The sequence below is a fragment of the Cervus elaphus genome, chromosome X, assembly GCF_910594005.1.
Source record: "Cervus elaphus chromosome X, mCerEla1.1, whole genome shotgun sequence".
In the NCBI taxonomy this organism is placed as follows: Eukaryota; Metazoa; Chordata; class Mammalia; order Artiodactyla; family Cervidae; genus Cervus; species Cervus elaphus.
In genome coordinates, this window is record NC_057848.1 from 72,060,354 (window position 1) to 72,079,683 (window position 19,330).

At 39.6% G+C, this 19,330-nt stretch overlaps 1 pseudogene; it reads right to left on the reverse strand.

The window, feature by feature from the left end:
* LOC122690349 overlaps positions 1–18,558 on the reverse strand; it is a 64,767-nt pseudogene extending 46,209 nt beyond the window's left edge.
* Between the last annotated feature and the right edge of the window lie 772 nt (positions 18,559–19,330).

Below are 19,330 nucleotides of genomic sequence, written 5' to 3' on the forward strand. Positions count from 1 at the left end.
GTGGTGAGAACTTGGGCTGAAACAGCATCTTAAGACAAAACCAATAAATCTGTAGAGAACTGACAGGGCAAAGGAAAATGAACTTAGGCTTTCAAGGGTGGCAAACTGTGAAAAGGTAAATGTATGTGAGACACTAATGGAGTAGGGTTTACATGTGCAGATCCATCCTGGCACTGATTTTCTGTCTTCCTCATGATCATCAAACTCCTCCAGGAGAGGAGATGTATAGCAGTCCTCACTTTTCAGAAGTGTCTTCTTTTAAACAAATAAAAGAAGTTCCACAAAGACTTTGCTTCTGCATCTCTTGATTCTCATTTGACTCCGAATCAAAATAAATCCTTATGCCAAAGTGGTATATTTGGGGTTGGCATAGTCTGATCCCCTATGTTGGTGTTACAGAAGAGATTTATGATAAATAAAATGAATGCCCAGGAACATTTCCAGTGCTCATCCGTATTTCCCCTTCCCGGACATATGGGAAGATTTTATTTCCTTGCTTCCTTGGGCATAGCAACATGACTTCTTTGGCCCCTGACATGAGAGGAGACTAAAGCACTGGTACATGATTATCCTTTCTCTCCTCCCTCTGCCCTGCACACCCTGCAAATCCATGTTGAGATGATGAGTCTTAGGCTGGTACAGCCCCCATCAGTCTAGGTCCCTACTTACCGGTGGTGGACATACAGACTTTGTTGTCTTAAGCACTAAGATTTTAGGCTTGTTTATTTTCACGGCATAAACAACTTTCCCTGCCTCATGTGAAAAATGGCTTGCCTGAAAATCCAAGATTTTAGGACTTGGGGGAGGAATTCATTTAAGAGTAATCTTCCCTCTTCTTCTCTTTGTCCTATGTCCTTTTTCTCTATGTCCTCATGACATTCTAACTCTGCATATGATCTCAGGGCATTGTAGATTTGTTTTGTCACAAATGAGGGTGTCAAGGGGAACTGGAATAAAAAGGAAAACCAGATCAGCAAACAGTTTCATTTTTGCTTTCTTTCTTTACTTAAGAGTTATTACTTACAGCCTCAGTTATCTGGTGTGGATCCCACATATCTGAACTGCCCTAACCTATGTAACTGCAAGTGAGTAGCAAGGCTTATACATCTGTTGTCCTGCCTATTTGTTGGCACCTACTGTGCCTATTTTAAGTCTTATTCAACTTACCTCTAATCAGAATATAAACTCTTCATCAAAAGACTGTCACAAACATTATATAATTGTGATAGAGCAATGAAGGGCATTTTACCTCTGTTCTATTTTTCAAAAAACCCCAAGAATACTCACAGTACTCTTCAAGACTGCCACAGTCATGAGAAAAAAGGGAAGACTAAAGAGCTGTCATCCACCAGAAGAGACTAAGGAGACATGACAATTCAGTGCAATATGCTACCCTGAATTGGATCCCAGAATACAAAGAGAACATTAAGGAAAAACTGGTGAAATCAAATAAAGTCTGGAATGTACTTAATAATCATGTGTTAATATCAGTTTCTTTGTTTCAGCAAGCATACGATGCTATTAGAAAATATTAGCAATAAGGGAAACTGGATGAAGGGTATATAAGAATTCTCTGTACTATCTTCACAATTTTTGTGTACATTTAAAACTACAACAGAATGTTTATTTTTTACACATGGACAACTGAAGGCTACATTTGCCCCTCACACACATGAATCCTTCCACTTGTTAAGAAAAAGCATATAAACATGTTGCTACATTTCTAGAAATAACTATTTCCTCTATTTTTAGAAATAAGCAGAAATATTCAGAATTTTCCTCTAAGAAGGACCAGGAGAATGTTCTACTCTTGCTTATCAGCGAATTTCCTACATGCAAAAAGAACATTTTTCAAAATTAAAAAGATCTTCTCAATCTCCCTTCTTCCCCTCTATGTCCATATATCTTTGGTATCTTTGCAAAGATACATTTTGTTGTGAGCAATGCCTTGAAATAAAAGAAGGGCAAGGCTGAGACCGAGGGAAAAACTGTCTAGAAGGGAAGTAGTGTGGAAACTGGAGTCAGTTATACAGGAAATGGTATTAATGAAAGGTAGTAAGAGAAGACTGAGATACAAGACCAAGATACAAGTTGAGGGGAACGGTGTCATGATGCTTATAAGCAGAACTTTAAATTGGACAATTGGAAGCAATTGGGGATTTCTGAGATGGCTGAAAGGGACAGAGACACACAGCCCTACCTGCCTGTATTGTCTACAAAGCTCTGGAGTGTCCACAAGTATAAGCCCAGGGACCTGCAAGGTGGGCCAGGCATGCCAGAGGTCTAGAAGACATTCTCATTATCTCTGGATCACAACTGCCTTCTGGGTGACCTCTGATTATGATAAGTTACGGCCTGAATTGTGTCCCTCCCCACAAATCTCATATGTTGAAGCCCTACCCTCTCTCTGCTCTGCATTTGGAAACAGGGCATATAAGGACATATTAACTAAAATGGGGCCATTACAGGGTGTCCTAATTCAATCTGACTGGTGTCCTTATAAGAGGACATTAAGATACACAGAGGGATGACCACGTGAAGAGGCAGCAAGATGATGGTCATCCACAAGTCAAGGAGAGAGGTATCAGAGAAAATCAACTCTGCAGACAGCTTGACCTTGGACTTCCAGTCTCCAAAACTGTGAGAAAATAAACTTCTGTTGTTTAGGTTATCCAGTCTGTGGTATTTTCTTATATAGCAGCCTGACCAGATGAATAATTATACTACATGCCTTTTCTACATTTCTAGTGTTCAGTCACCATTTCTTTTAATCTGGTCTTATCGTTTTTAACATAATATGTGATCTAAGTAATACATCTTAGATCTACAAGGTATTATATGGCCTTTAGGCCCATAGTTTTGAGTTGGACCATTGTAGAAACATGTTGATTCATTTCCCTTTATACCCTTGAAATTTATGGCAAATAGTGTGAAAACGTATATATGTTTTTATGTGTGTATCCCATAGGAACCTATGCACACTTAACACAGGAATCACCAAGATAATCATTTACTATTACTCTAAAACAGTGAATCTTGACTTTCAAAGGGCCATATCTCCCTTTGAAAATATGATAGATCATCTTGCCAAACTTGTACATGCATAAGTGTATATCAACAGGCACATACAACCCCACACTAATTCAGGGAGTTCACAAATCCCCCATTGTTCATCCATGAATGCCCATGTCCAGGTGCCCCTTTGTTCTCAAGTTAACAACTCTTATCCAAAAAAGGCAGAAAGAATCACATAATCCATAAAAGGGCACAGGCTGACCTACCTGCCAGGCCAAATTTGCAGAGTAGAGGGAGCATCCACAGTGTCCCACATTGTTCCCAAATAATGCAGGGAGGCTGAAAAGAGAACAGAAAATATCGTCAGTCAAGAGTTAGTTTGCTTCCTGTCTCTCCTCAACAGTTCTGTTTCTAGTGACAAACAGATTCTGGGAATTTTGAGGAAAGGTATTTTGTTTTATATATTTTGTATTACATTCTATTTTGTTATATTTATTTGGTTAGCATCACATAGATCCCTCTGTGATTATTCCATTACCCCAGTCAATTATTTTGTCCACAGTTAATTCTACTATATAATACAAAAAGTACACCAGCCAGCAAGAATACACTCCAGAAAGACAGTACTGTCCTCCAGTCTCTGCCTCAGTTCCTGACCACTCCAGCTAAACAAGGCATCTCGTCATTTCCCAAAAGCACCATGCAACTTCACATCTCCATGCTTTGTCCATGTGGTTCCTTCTGTCTAGAATGTCCTTTCTTCCCTATTCCTGACAAAGTGATCCATCTTTCCAGACTCAGCTCAGAGCCAGCCTTCTCCAAGCACCTTCCCTGAGCTCCCAGATGGACTCGGCCCGCCAGTCAGCCTTTGTGCCCCACCCGCCCTCCATGCCTTCCGTACTGTGCACGCAGCACACAGAACGGTGTTTAGTAGATTACCTGCTGGCTTCTCTACAGATAGGGAGCTTCTGAAGAGTGGAGCTTCTCTCTCTATGAAGCCTGAGTGTTGAAGGCAGTGCCTGGGACCTGGTAGACATTCACTATTGTTTGCGGAATAATTAGGATAAAAAGGCTGCTGCGCCTCACATCATCCCAGATGAGATGGTGAGATAGTCTAAGGATTAAAGCAAATGTAAAGGCAATATCTCGCTTTCAGAAAGAAATAAATGATGCTACATTTTCAGCTGACATATCATTATGGGGGGAAAAGGAGAGTTTTCAGCAAAATAAATCATTTTAGGAAAAGTTGAATGCAGCATTTCTGGGCGAAAACCATAGGGATAACGTTTTCTCACACACAAACCAGTTGAAACACCTAACTGAAAGTGCCTAAGGCAAAATAAAGCAGAGTGAGACCTTGGATCCACAGTCATAGAAATACCACTATGAAACAACAAAAAAATGGTTACATAACAGCAATAGTTAATGCCTGTTACTCAAGAGCTATGGCTAATCTCTCCAAAAACAACCATTTTGATTTAAATGAGTATAAAACTTAGGAAGTTTTTAAATTTTTCAATGAAGAATAAATGTTGTTTGAAAATTAATTATAACAGCAATAGATTTTTTTTTTGGCCTTGAATAGAATTTTTCTTTCTTTCTTTCTTTTTTTTTTTTTTTGCCTTGAAGCATGTGGGATCTTAGTCCTCTGACCAGAGATAGAAACCATGCCTTCTGCAATGGAAGCTCAGAGTCCTAACCACTGAAACACCAGGGAATTCCCAGTAATAGCACTTTTTAACATCCAACTATTCACAATGGTGTCCTAATTTTCTCCAGTTCTTAGCCAGAAAGCATGCCTTTACAAGTTCTAAAAGCATACTGGCAAGTGAGGGAGGCCCAGTCATGAAGACACTATTCAAGACATGATGCTGACAGTCTCGATGATTGAATAAATAAGCAATTATAAGTGCTAAAGCTCAAATTGTTATTCCAACACAGGCTTTTGCATTTTAAAATCTTATCAATATTAAATATCGAATATATTGAACTTAAATATTTTAATTAATTGTAATTATTGCTTTTTTGCTTTACAGTGAGAATACTCACTTATTATTTGTGAATTTTTAAAGCCTTAACAAAAAACAGCAGTACTAACAGTACTAAATTATACCCAGAGACAAAGCTGTAGAAGAAAAAAGGGTTGAGAACCACTGATCTACTTGCAGCAACAGAAGCACGGATAGTAATAGCAAATATCACCTGATAAGTGCTGTAATTACAATAGTGCGAGGAGAGCACAGAATGTCCAAAGAGAGGGAAGAGCTGATGACTGGGGAAGTCAATAAGCTTTGCTAGAATGACAATGCCCTAACACCTGTTTGTCCTCCAGGGCGTTTTCCACTTCTCCTCACACACCAGAGAACTACCACTCATGACTGCTTATCGGTAGTAAAAGTAAACAAATGTGAGGTACCTCCCAGGAACTTAGAAATAAGTTCAACTGAGAGTTCAACTAGCAAAATGTGTGCACAGAAGTGATCCTAGTTAACTGTGGGAGTAAATCAAGAATGTATTTGTAAAATGGCATTTGAAAAACTTGACTTCACTCTGAACTTCTTCCAAGGAAGCCTGGGTGTACACTCAAGAGAGTTGGATCTGGAAAATTAACACTGTCATTTAGTTGCAGGAATTTATTCAACTAAATGTATCCTAAATGGAAGGAGACTATGGGAATGGAAAGGAGAGGTCACAGAAAAAAAGTTGGCAGTGTTCATTGGTGTTCATTGGGCTTCCCTGATGGCTCAGGGGTAAAGAATCTGCCAGCAACACAGGAGATGCAGTTTCGACCCCTGGGTCAGGAAGATCCCCTGGAAGAGGAAATGGCAACCCACTCCACTCTTCCTGCCTGGAGAATCCCATGGACAGAGGAGCCTGGCAGGCTGCAGTCCGTGGGGTCACAAAGAGTTGGACACAACTGAGTGACTCAATATCCATGGGAGGAAATTATGAAGTTTTCCATTGCTGCAGTGACATACAGTTGACCTTGAATGATGCCAAAGTTAGGAGCACAGGCTCTCCACGCAGTCAGAAATCCACTCACATAACTTCTGTCCATACACCCAGTTCCTCCCCATCTGAGGTTCTACAACTTTGGATTCAACCAATCATGAACAGTGTAGTACGACAGTATTTACTATTGAAAACAAGACACACAGTTAAAATCCATGTTGTTCAAGGGTCAGCTGTACTCTATAACAGGACAATCATTAGACTTCACCACAGCCTTGATGAAAGATACCTCAAAACCCAAAATTTCCATGACTGCTCTGATTCTGTGAAGCCATTTCTGATTATTGATAATTTAGCAAAAGTCCCGATCCTGAACAAAGGATGTAAGTCTTCTAGTAATTAGAAAAGTCTACCCTCCTTTGTTTAAACCTACCAGTCTCATGAAGTCTTACATGCGGTAATCAGCCTCCCCAAATCTGAGCAATTCTGGGTGCAGCAAGACTGTGGGCTACAGAAAATTCACGAAGATTATCCTGAGCTCTTAAGGAGAACCATTAAACCATTACCTTCATTGCCTGACTCATCAGCGCTAACTTTTAAAATGCAGCAGCTTTGAATAACTGTCTCCACTAAGGAGGCACTTCCTAGGAAATACACACCTTCTCATTAGTGGTGCCTGATTTGAATACAACAGGAGCTCTGGAATTCTCAAACAACACTGTGAATATTCCATACTGAACCAAAGGACTCAGAACATAAAGTGATGCCACTTGAGTAATTTTTAGTGTCTTATCTTTAAAGTAGTAGCTACTGTTAGGAGTACAATGACTGGAAGTGAAACCGACCAATTATTGCTGGCTTCAGCAGTGGCTGGAGACAAGAAAACAAAGGAAGAGACTCTGCTCTTGCCAGCTGATGTGAAACTATCCCTTCCTCTCCATATTCTATCTCTTATCACCCAACCAGAAGCAATAGCATGGCTGGTTTCCATCTCTGTTTTCCAATTGCCCATTACACACACACAAACACCTCCACCACCCCACACGCAGGCTGTTCTTTGGAGCTTCAGTTCCCACTCAAGGCTGTGTCCTGGAGGCTGTTTTACCTGATTTCGCCTGCACACCAAAATATCACTATATGACCCGGCTTTCATTCATTCATTCATACATTTCCTCAGTTAATGTGTGCTGATACCCATGCTGTGCCACAAACTGTGCAGAGCATGGGATTGAGTTTTTAAAGGATGGACAAAGAAGTAAATTCTAGGGATAGTAACATACTTTTAGGTTGAATTATACAAAAATGCTATTTTCATAAGTCTGAAACAGTCACATATTGACAATTTCAGCCTAGTAAACTAACTGTATCTTCTTTTTGGGTGAGGAAATGCTTATGTACCTTATCAAGATGAGATTAAGAGCTGTCAGCATGGTGACTAATATGTTAATATTAGTTAATAATACTGTGCTGTATATTTGAAAGTTGCTATGGCAGTAGACCTTAAAAACTCTCATCAGAAGAGAAAAGTTTTGTAACCATGTATGGGCTTCCCTTGTGGCTCAGCTGGTAAAGAATCCGCCTGCAATGTGGGAAACCGGGGTTCGATCCCTAGGTTGGGAAGATGCCCTGGAGAAGGGAACAGCTACCCACTCCAGTATTCTGGCCTGGAGAATTCCGTCCGTGGTGTGTCGAAGAGTCGGACACAACTGAGCAACTTTCACTTTCATGGCAGTAGACCTTAAAGGCTCTCATCACGAGAGAAAACTTTTGTAACTATGTATGGTGGTATGTGTGCATGCTAAGTCGCTTCAGTCGTGGCCGACTCTTTGCGACCCTGTGGACTGGGGCCTGCCAGGCTCCTCTATCCATGGGGATTCTCCAGGCAAGAATATTGGGTTGCCACACCCTCCTCCAGGGGATCTTCCCAACCTAGGGATCGAACCCACATCCCTTACATCTCCTGCATTGGCTGGCATGTTTTTTACCATTAGTGCCACCATACATGTTACCTTAAATAGACTTAATGTGGTGATCATGTCACACTGCATACAGATATTCAATCATTATGTTGTATAGTTGAAACTAATAAGTTAATTATATCTCAATTACTTTTAAAAAGAGTTATCAGGAAACTGCATTCAGTTTCAGAGTATAAACCCATTTGAGGTTCAGGCTGCTTTCACACAATGAATACTTTGAGACAGCTAGCAGCAAGATTGGCAAGAACACAAGTATGATGCGACATTACTACAAAGTCTAGAAAGTCCTAATTGCATTACATAAGTTACACCTGTCCTTCCTAAAATCCCTGCAGAGTTGGTATTATTACCCCTGCTTTACAGATATGGAAGTTGTGGCTCACAGTATCACTTCATCAGTCCAAAACTCTCATAGTTTGTAAGTGACTTCAGTTTCATTTTCAGTTCAGTCACTCAGTCGTATGCGACTCTTTGCGACCCCATGGCTGGATTCAAACTTACGCTTCTCTTATTCTAAAGCCTAGATTCTCTCCATCAAAATCAAGCAGAAGTTATTATTGGTTTACTCTCCCTCAGTCCTCCTGCCACAAAATGCCATTACACACAGGGATTTTCTTCTGAATCTCCTAGGTCTAATTTTCTACAGCCTCAAGCTCCCAGAAAGATAAACCTTTAACGTTCCTATATTTTCCCCAGCCCCTGATCGCTGTCCTCCACCATCTCCCACCCTAGCGCCACCATTTGAAAAAAGATATACTGCCAGAAGATTAGATTCCTTGTCACCATCAATAACCAATCTAACTACAGAGTAAGTCATGCAGCGAGTTCTGACCGATAACTTTATTGAAGAAAGCAGAAATAAACCCTCATATAATAGAAGAAGGGACCAAATCTGCAGGTGTTTGCGTTATCAGGTTCTGTGGCCTGATACTCACCTTCCTGTGTGGGGTGGTATCCCACAGAGGTTCTGCTGTTTAAAAAGATCCACATCAAAGGTGCCCTGTCTTCCACAGCACAAGTGAGAGCAAGGAGAGTGGTTTGTAATTTATCAACACAGTTATGCGAGTGTTTCCTCTCTGGTCCAAGGGCTTTTCCTTTGCTTTTAAGCCCAGCTCAAGCCAGGGTGGCACTTACCCACTTATGCTGGGAAATGGAGTGCATTATTGTAACTTTAAAAAAATCTGCTTCTGTGAGACCACTCAACTTTACAGAAAAAAGTGCTATCTGAAAGTGCCATAAACAACTACAAGGAATGACTAAATTTAAAATGTTCTATACAGGAAGTCCTTACAAATGCAGGTGGTAATGGGTGAAATGCTAAGAGTATGTTTAGTTTCAGAAATATATCATCATGCAATGATCTTTAAATGAAGAAAGAGATGGAGAGAAAATAATGGTAGCTAACTTGGAAAAAGAGATTTATAATTCCTAAGCATGTGTTGGGTTGGCCAAAAAGTTCATTTGGGTTTTTCATCCAGTGTTGCGGAAAAACAAACATTTCGACCAACCCAATATTAAGTATACTAAACTGGGGGGCTGGAAGCCAGCTAAATTACTAATTAAGTGACTTAATATAATAATTAAATATATATGGAGATCTTACTACATGTCAGTCATAGTACTACAAACTTGAAATTATCTCAGTCTTCACAACAATTCTATGACATCAGTTATATTTTTCCTCTCATCTTATAGATGAAGATACAGAGGCCAGAAAAAGACACTTGTCCAAATCAAGTAGTAGAGCCAAGAACTGAACCAAGACAGCCTGACTCTCAGTATCCTATAAATCAAAGGTTAAATCTGATGGTTTCTGGGATCACTTTAGGCATTATAATTTTATCTTTTTGTAACTGACAAAATCATAAAGTCTATGGAACTGTCTATGGAAAAAATGATGCAAAAGGAAAGAAACCTAAGCTTTAAAACAAGATATGCGCTCCAGCTGAATATGGTTTTTTATTTAGTAATTTTTTAAACTTAGTATTTATTCGTTTATGGCTGTGCTGGCTCTTGGCTGCTGCATGGGCGTTCTCCAGTTGTGACGAGAAGGGGCTAGTCCTTCTTGCAGGGTGCAGTCTTCTCACTGCAGTGGCTTCTCTTACTGCAGAGAAAAGGCACTTGGGCTTCAGTAGTTGAAGCATGCAGGCTAAGGAGTTGCAGCTTATGGGCTTCGTTGCTCTGAGGTATGTGGAATCTTTCTGGACCATGGATCAAACCCATGTCCCTTACGTTGGCAGTGTTCCATCCACTGTGCCACCAGGGACGTCCCCATATATGTCTTAATTTAAATTTATTTCCCATCTTCCTTAGCCAATGTTCTACTAAGTAGGAAAGGTTAGCAGAAGTAAGGAGGAGAAAGTTTGTTTGTTTTTTCTTTAACATAGTAAACTATGAGGTACTAAAAAAATACCGCTATAATGTACTATCTAGGACAGGTACATTTTTGCATAAAAATAGCAGCTCTTTAATTTATTCACCAATTACTTAGTAAACTTATTATACATATAACACGTGACTAATGATGTTATACAATAAAATTCTGGCTCCATGGTTGATTGGATATATACTTTTCTCTCTGCTCTATCAGATAACTCCATGAAAATGACGGTAAAGGCAGAGGAAAGCTACAAAGTCACACAAACAAAACAAATGGGAGAAGAGACAACAAAACATGGCAATAAGAGAGGTCAAAAAGTTTTGGAGTATGAGAAGTGAGTCAAGCGGCAGCGGGATGAAGAAACATGAGAAAGTTGAAACCTAAAATCACCTAAAAGGGAGGCCACCAAGAAGCAAGATCTGTGCCATGAATCTCATAATTTCAGAAGATGAGATACTACGGGGGCACAATCTATCCTCATTACCCATAGATTCATATTTGCAAATTCACCAACTCTCTAAAATTCACTGTGTCCCCAGAATCAGTCCTTGAGCTGTGCCATGGTCATTCACAGACATAAGCAGTGGCAAGAAGCATACATTCCATGCTGAGGTTGAATAAGTAACACTGCTCTTGTACTGTACAAACTTTCTTTTCATGATCTGTTCAGTGCCACAGTTTTCACATTTTTGCGTGCGTTTTGATGGTGATTTCGCCATTTAAAATGGCCCTCAAGCGTAGTGCTGAAGAGCTGTCTAGTGGTCCTAAGGAGAAGCTCATGATGTGCTTGACAGGACATACGTGTGTTAGACAACCTTTGTTCAGGTGTGAGTTATACTGCTGTTGGCTGTGACTTCAAGGTTGATGCACCAACAATATACAGTGAACAGCTGCTGCTGCTGCTGCTGCTAAGTCACTTCAATCGTGTCCGACTCTGTGCGACCCCATTGACGGCAGCCCACCAGGCTCCGCCGTCCCTGGGATTCTCCAGGCAAGAACACGGGAGTGGGCTGCCATTTCCTTGTCCAATGCATGAAAGTGAAAAGTGAAAGGGAAGTCGCTCAGTCCTGTCCAACTCTTCGTGACCCCATGGACTGCAGCCTACCAGGCTCCTCTGCCCATGGGATTTTCCAGGCAAGAGTACCGGAGTGGGGTGCCATTGCCTTCTCCGATACATTGAACTAGGTGCCTTTAAATGGAAACACATATACAACAAGGTTATGTGCTGAGTATCTGACACGAATGTCGTGACCAGAGGTTCACAGGAACTCAACCCTGTGTTTCCACGAGGGAGAAGTGTTCAGTATTCACTAACTCCGAGTCCACAGTGCCTTTATAAAACATGATTACCACAAATAACACATGCAATAGAGAAGATAAATGTCAACTGAAGGAAGAAGGCAACTTGGACTTTTAGGGACCATTGAAGCTATGGCAGCAGGAGTTTACTGATAGGGGCTAAAGTCAATCTGAGCATATGACAGAAAGCATGGGACAGAGCACAACAGGAGACAGTGCTGGCTAGAATGGCAAATCAATACACTTGAAGAAAGTAACATTGAGGTTGGAGGAGGAGAGATGAAACCCATGCATTCCAGCCTTTCAACTCAACTCCACAAACATAAGTCAGTGTCAGATCTTATGCTTGAGCTTGTGGAAACAAAGTTGAGGAAAGCAGAGGTCTCAACTAGGAAACATTCACAACTTAGGTAGGAAAACAGACTCATAAACAAAGGTGCTGTGTGCTGTGCTGTGCTAAGTCGCTTCAGTCGTGTTTGGCTCTGTGCGACCCTGTGGACTGCAGCCCACCAGGCTCCTCTGTCCATGTGATTCTCCAGGCAAGAATAAACAAGGCACTATAGAACAAAGTGGCAAGTGCTGTTAAATGTGTGTATAAAGTGCTACAGGAAACGGGAAAGAGGAGCCATTAATTGTGCCCTAAGGCAAATGGATCCCAGAAAGTAAGAGAAAGGAACAGTTTAGCAGTACATTGAAAGTAAATGGAAAAATTATAAAAATAACATGTTTCTGGTAGAGATGTGTAATAGCCTGACATGGCAACTGGCTAAAGCCTTACCGATTCTTATCAATTCTGTTTTTCATTTCTTCAAAAAACAGTTCACGCCTTCATCAATCTTTTCTATTGGTTTCTTCTCTAGGGGGGCTCTATTTCATTTCCTGATTGATCTTTACTATTTCCTTCCTTCCACTGACTTCAGGCTTTGTTCTTCTTTTTCTAATTCCTATAGATAGTACGCTAGGTTGCTTGAGACTTTTCATGTCTCCTGAGGTTGCCTGCATTGCTAGAAGCTTCTCTTCTGGACCTGTTTTTGCTGTGTCCCATAGATTTTGGGCTTCTCTGGTGACTCAGGTGGTCAAGAATCTGCCTGCAATGCAAGAGACCTGGGTTAGGTCCCTGGGTTGGGAAGATCCCTTCAGAAGGGAATGGTTACCCACTCCAGTATTCCTGCTTGGAGAGAGGAGGACAGAGGAGGCTGGTGGGCTACAGTCCATGTGGGGTTACAAAGAGTGGGATGTGACACACATTTGCTTTCATAGATTTTGGAAAGTTGTATTTTTGTCTTGAAGTATTTTCTGATTTCCTTTTTTATTTCTTTGTTGTCTCACTGTTTTTTTAGTAGCTTATTGTTTACTCTCTGTGTTTGGTTTTTTCCCCATTTTTCTTAATGTAGTTGTTTTCTAGTTTTATACTACTGTGGTCAGAAAATAATGCCTGAAATAATTTCTATGCTCTTAAATTTGTTGAAACTTGTGGCCTAGCATAGGATCTACCCTAGAGAATGTTCTATGTACACTTGAAAAGAATGTGCATTCTGCTGGTTTTGGATGGAATGTCCTATACATATCTATTCAGCACAAATGATCTAATGTATCATTTACTACTACTGTGTCCTTATTTTCTGTCTGGATGATCTGTCCACCAGTGTAAATGGGGGTGTTAGAGTCACCTATTATCAATGTCAACTTCTCCCTTTATGTCTGTTAATATTTGCTTTATATATTTAGATGCTCCTATATAAGGTGCACACATGTTAACAGATGTCATATCCTCTGATTGTATTGATCCTTTTGTTATTATATAATGGCCTTGTCTTTTGTCACAGCCTTCGTTTTAAAGCCTATTTTGTTTTATATGAATATTGCTATCCCAGCTTTCTTGCTATTTTTATTTTCAGGAAATCTTCTTTTCCATCACCTCACTTTCTTTCCATGTGTGGCTTTAGCTCTGAAGTGAGTCTCCTGCAAGCAGTATATACAGGGGTCTTATTTTTTATCCAATTAGACACTCTTTGTCTTTCGCTTGGACCATTTGGTCTACTGACATTTAAATACACTTATTGCCACTTTGTTACTTGTTTTCTGGTTGTTTTTGCAGTTCTTCTGTTTTCTTCTTCCTTTAGACTCTTCTCTCGTGGTTTGATTGCTTCAGCGGTATGCTTAAGTCTTTTTCTCTCCAGTTTTTGCATATCTATTGTAGGTCTATGATTTGTTGTTACCATGGGGTTCACATATGTTGGCCTATATCTATTGTTTTAAACTGGTAGTCATTAAGTTCATACACATTCTAAAAGAGTTACATTTTTTTACTCCTCTCCCCTGCAGTTTTGTATTTCTGATGTCATATTTTACATCTTCATGTTTATCCCTTAACTATTTATTATAGTTATGGTTGATTTTAGAATTTCTTTTTGTCTTTTAATCTTTACACAAGCTTACTTAAGTGGTTGATTCACAATCTTTACTATATATTTGCCTTTACTAATTGGATTTTTCCTTGCCTATAAGTTCTTCTTCTTGCAGCCTTTTCTTTCCACCTATAGAAAATCCTTTAACATTTCTTTTAGGGTTGGTGTAGTATTGATGAATTCTTTTCACTTTTACTTGTCTGAGAAGTTCTTTATTTCTCCTCCAACTCTGAATTATAATCTTGCTGGGCAGATTATCCTAAATTGTAGGTTTTCCCCCTTTCAATACCTTAAATAAACCATGCCACTTCATTCTGGCTTGCAAAGTTTCTGCAGAAGAATCAGCTGATGACCTTATGGGAATTCCCTTTTATATGAGTCTGTTCTAACTGCCTTTAAAATTCTAAATTTTGCTGTTTTAATTATATCTTGGAATGGGTCTGAGTTCACAAATTTTAGGGAACTCACTGTGCCTCTCATACCTAGATATCTGTTTCCTTCTTCAGATTCAGACATTTTTAAGCCACAATTTAATCAAATTACATTTTCAACACATCTTTCTCTCTCTTCTTCTGGGACACCTATAATGTGAATATTAGTATACCTGCTGTTTTCCAACAGGTACCCTAAATTGTTCCCTTTTTCTTTTTCCTGTTCTGATTGGGGGATTTCCCTTATGCTGTCTTCCACATCACTTGTGTTGTTTCCTTGTATGTGTGTGTTTGTTGTTCAGTCGTGCCTGACTCTATGCGACCCCATGGACTGTAGCCCTCCAGACTCCTCTGTCTGTGGAATTCTCCAGGCAAGAATACTGGAGTGGGTAGCCATTTCCTTCCCCAGGGATCTTCCTGATCCAGGGATCGAACCTGAGTCTCCTGCACCGCAGGTGGACTCTTCACCACCGGAGCCACCTTCTTCCTGTTCCGAATGCGCAATTTCCCTTATTCTGTCTTCTGTATCACTGTGTTCTTCTGTATCCTTAGTCTGCTGTTTATTCCTTCAAGTATGTTTTTCATTTGTTACTGTATTCTCCAGTCCTGACTGGTTCTTTTATTCATTTTCTAGTTCCTTATTAAAACTGTGTTCATCGATTCTTTTCCTTAGTTCAGTTAGCATTCTTATTACTAATGCTCTGGATTCTTTATCTGGTGCTTGGGTGCTTGCCATGGACTGAGGCATGCACTGGGGTGGTTGAGGGAAACCAAACCAAGTTCTAGGCAGCTTCAGTCTGCATCCTCTGCCTTGTTTCAGCAGGCTGGGCTCTCTGCGCTATACAGGAACTTCTCACTATTTGATAGTGTATACATTTCAGCACTACTTTCTCAATTCATCCCACCCTTACCTTCCCCGTGTCCACAAGTCCATTCTCTAGACCTCTGTCTCCATTCCTTCCCTGCAAATAGGTTCATCAGTGCCTTTTTTCTAGATTCCATGAATTAATAAATGACATTTGTTTTTCTCGTTCTGTCTTCACTCTAATTTCACCCACCTCACTACAACTGACCCAAATTCATTCCTTTTTAGGGCTGAGTATGCTGGTACTTTCTTGATTTTTATCCCAAAGCATCAATTAAATCACAACTGTTATCTGGATGACATCAATTATAAAATACATCCTGATATCAAAGATATTAAAATGTTGGGAAATGTCCACCCTGGAACAGATAAGGGTAGTTTGAGGTCCTGAGTACAGATTTCATACATAAGGAGTCCATGTCCCAGCCAAAAATCACCGATTTTTTAGGCCTGACCATCAGCAATTACAAAGACTTCCCTTGGTGGGCTTCATAACAAAGGTGTCCTCCCCATATCAGATTTGATACAAAATCAACACACAATGCATTACCATCTCTGAAAGTTGTTGCAGACAAGGATTCAGGTCCCCCTGGATGGCGGTGCTGTTAAACACATCTGCATTTCTGGCCCAGGCACCTCTATCTGGAAGTTTTCTTATGGGAAAAAACTAGAAGACAATTTTCTAGACCCTGACTCAGTAGTTTCCAATTCCTAGCCTTTCCTTCTTCCTTTTCCCAACCTCTGGGTCCATAAGTCTGCAAGTGCCTTTTGTTCAGGGCTCCCTAAACAGTGAGACAACTCCCAACATCTGTGCTGATCCGTCCAACCCTCAACAAGTAGGCCATTCCACAGAAGTAGTGGATCAGAGTGAGCCTTTGAGTTCAGACCCTTGTCTATACAAACGCCGTAAGCGGTTAAAAACGTGACTCACTTTCATTTTGACCTGTTTAATGCAGTACTCCAGCACTTGGCAGTTAGCTCTCCAGCTCAGCTGAACTGTTCTCACTACTCAAGTCAAGAAGGATGCAGTAAAGCAATTTGAACTCAAAGCATGGGAACAGTCAGAGGTTCTTAAGAAGTCTGTCAGTCAGGATTTCCATTTGTCATTTTTTTGCGTACTCAAGCACAAGTTGAGCAACTGTTACTTGTTAAATACTGAGAGGACTGAGTTGAGATGGCTAGACATGACATGAGTCAAATGAGAAACAATTCACAACACTGTAGATATATATTTGGACAACAAAAGATTTGAGTCTATGAGTTCTGGGATGGGAGGAAGCACTGTGAAGTACAGTAAACAAGACAGACTTTGCAAAAGAAGTGTGACTTGAGTAGAGCACTGAACTAGTAAAGTCTGGGTAATTAGTGGGAAAAACATAAGAACATTAATATATAAAACTCTCATTCTCAAAGAATATAGTTCTTTTTTCAGGTTTTTTTTTTTTCAAAAAACATTTTGTTGTTGTTGTTGTTAAATTACATGTGTACGCCTCTGTAACACAACAAAATAGTTTCCTCTGCAGAGCAACATGAAATAGGATGTATGATTATTTTTCAGAATTTGAACCTTAATTGTTTTAACTTTCTTTTCCTTTAGTTTCTATTCCCCAAATTCAAACCAATGAATTGCAGAAAAATCAACTTTGAACATTTTCCTCCATAGTTGTTTAGCTAATCCACTATGTGGTGATTAATATGCAATTTGACAAGAGTTGCCAGCCACTTGGGTGGAAAAAGACATCTTCCAAAAATGTATAGCCATTATGGCCTAAATCACTGCATGTATAAATGCTGTATTTAATAATAATAAATGCTATATATAAATGCTATATTTATATATAATATATAATTAAAATATATAATGCTATATAATATATAAAATAAATAATATATATTTAAAAACAAATACACATAATATATAATGAATATATAAATAAAAATAAATCCTATATTTATATATAATAAGCATACTCTAAATGCTTATTAAGAATAATTAAATTTTTGAGGCAAAATCTTGGCTTTGGAAGCCTGGCTTCCTCCCAGCTATTCAATTAAATTATTTATTAAACCTCACTCTCAACTCTTACCAACTTCAGAATAGGATGACATTATTTTCAAACCACAAATATTTCTTGAGCACTTTCTCAGTTCCAGGCAGAAGTCCCTGCCTTCCTAGAGCTTACAGTCTGAATTTAGTCGAGACTTTAGAATTGCACTGTTGCTAAAAGAGTCTTAGCCACTAAGCACATGTGGCTACTGAGCACTGGAAACACAGCTAGTTCAACTGAGAAACTGAATTTTCTAAACTTTATTTTACTTAATCTAAAGCTTGAGACTTGATTTGGCTATTGGGAAACTTCCGTGTATCTGAAACAACTTGAGTATGTGAATCTATATTGGGTATTAAATCATAATTTACTATATTCAGTATAGTTTATAAAATCTAAATACTAAATATTTCCAATGAAAACAGCTTCCAATTTGAGATAGGAGGGAATTATAAAATATATATTGGATTTCAAAGATTCAGTACAAAAATGTAAAATACCTTAATTTTATACTGATTATATACTGAAATGATATTTGGGATATATTGATCACATATGTCTCTCCCATACCAGCAAGGCAGCGGTAAAGAATCCACCTGCAAATGCAGGAGACTCAAGGGACGTGGGTTTGATCCCTGGGTTAGGAAGACCCCCTGAAGCAGAAAACGGCACCCCACTCCAGTATTCTTGCCTGGAAAATCCCATGGACAGAAGAACCTGGTGGGCTACAGTCCATGGGGTCACAGAGTCAGACACGACAGAACAACTGAGCATATACACACAGCAGCTGGAGATGGGCTAGACTGGAGCAGCAAACAGACCTTTGAGCCAGAATATCTGGGTTCAAAGCCCCACTCTGCCACTTGCTAGCCTCCCTTACAGTTAGATGTGATTAAGTTCTCAACAGTGGAATAGGAAGAGAGATCTATATGCCATTTCTTTGCCTAATTCATAAACATCTTCCTATTGTCCACTGCTGCCCTCCCCTAGCCCCACTCTTTCCCTTTTCCTGGCTTGATGAAGAGAAGCATAAAGTCCTTGGAAACCATGTACCAAAGATACAAAGATAGAAGAGGCACATGACAGAAGCAGCTTGGAGTCCTAAATAACCATTTGAAAGGCTGCCTACCTTGCAGGAATACCCTCCTTGGACAGTTAGGTGAGCAAAAACCTACCTCCATCTTGTTAAGTCACTGAAGTTCTGGGGATTTCTTAAAAGCAGCTAGTGTCATCCTAGTGGATAAAATCAGTGACTCGGAAGACTAACAGTAAACCATTTCACAACTCTTGGTGTCATCATGAAGCAGTAAGATAGCGTCCTATCCCTTGATTCCATCTCTTCTCCACCCCCTTGTATGACTCCCAGGTGTATTGTTGCCAAGACTGTGATTGGTAGACATGTAAACAGATGAAGAAACAATGAAATAAATGACCAACAGACACATGAAAAGGTGCTCGACATCACTAACCATCAGGTAAACATAAATTAAAACCACAGTAAATGGCTAAAATTTTAAAGCTGGCAATAATAAATAATGGTGAGGGTGTGAAACAAATGCAACAATCTTCCTACAATGCTGGTAGCTATAATAATAATAATTCAACTACTTTGGAAAACTCTTTGGCTGTTACTAAGAAAGCTAAACACATACCTACCCTATGACCCAGCAATTTCACTCCTAGGTACACACCTGTGAGAACTGAGAGCTGTGTTCACCAAAGACTTACAGGATACGCTTAGGAGCTTTATTTACAATAGTAAAAAACGGGGAACAACTCAAATGCCCATCAACAAATTAGAAAAACAATTTATAGTATATTCATATGACAGAACACCACACAGTAAAAGAGAACTGATACACACAACATGGAGAAATCTCACCAATACTATGTTGAAAAAAACAACAAAAAAGAGAGTTGATGATCCATTTATATAGAGTTCAGGAACAAACA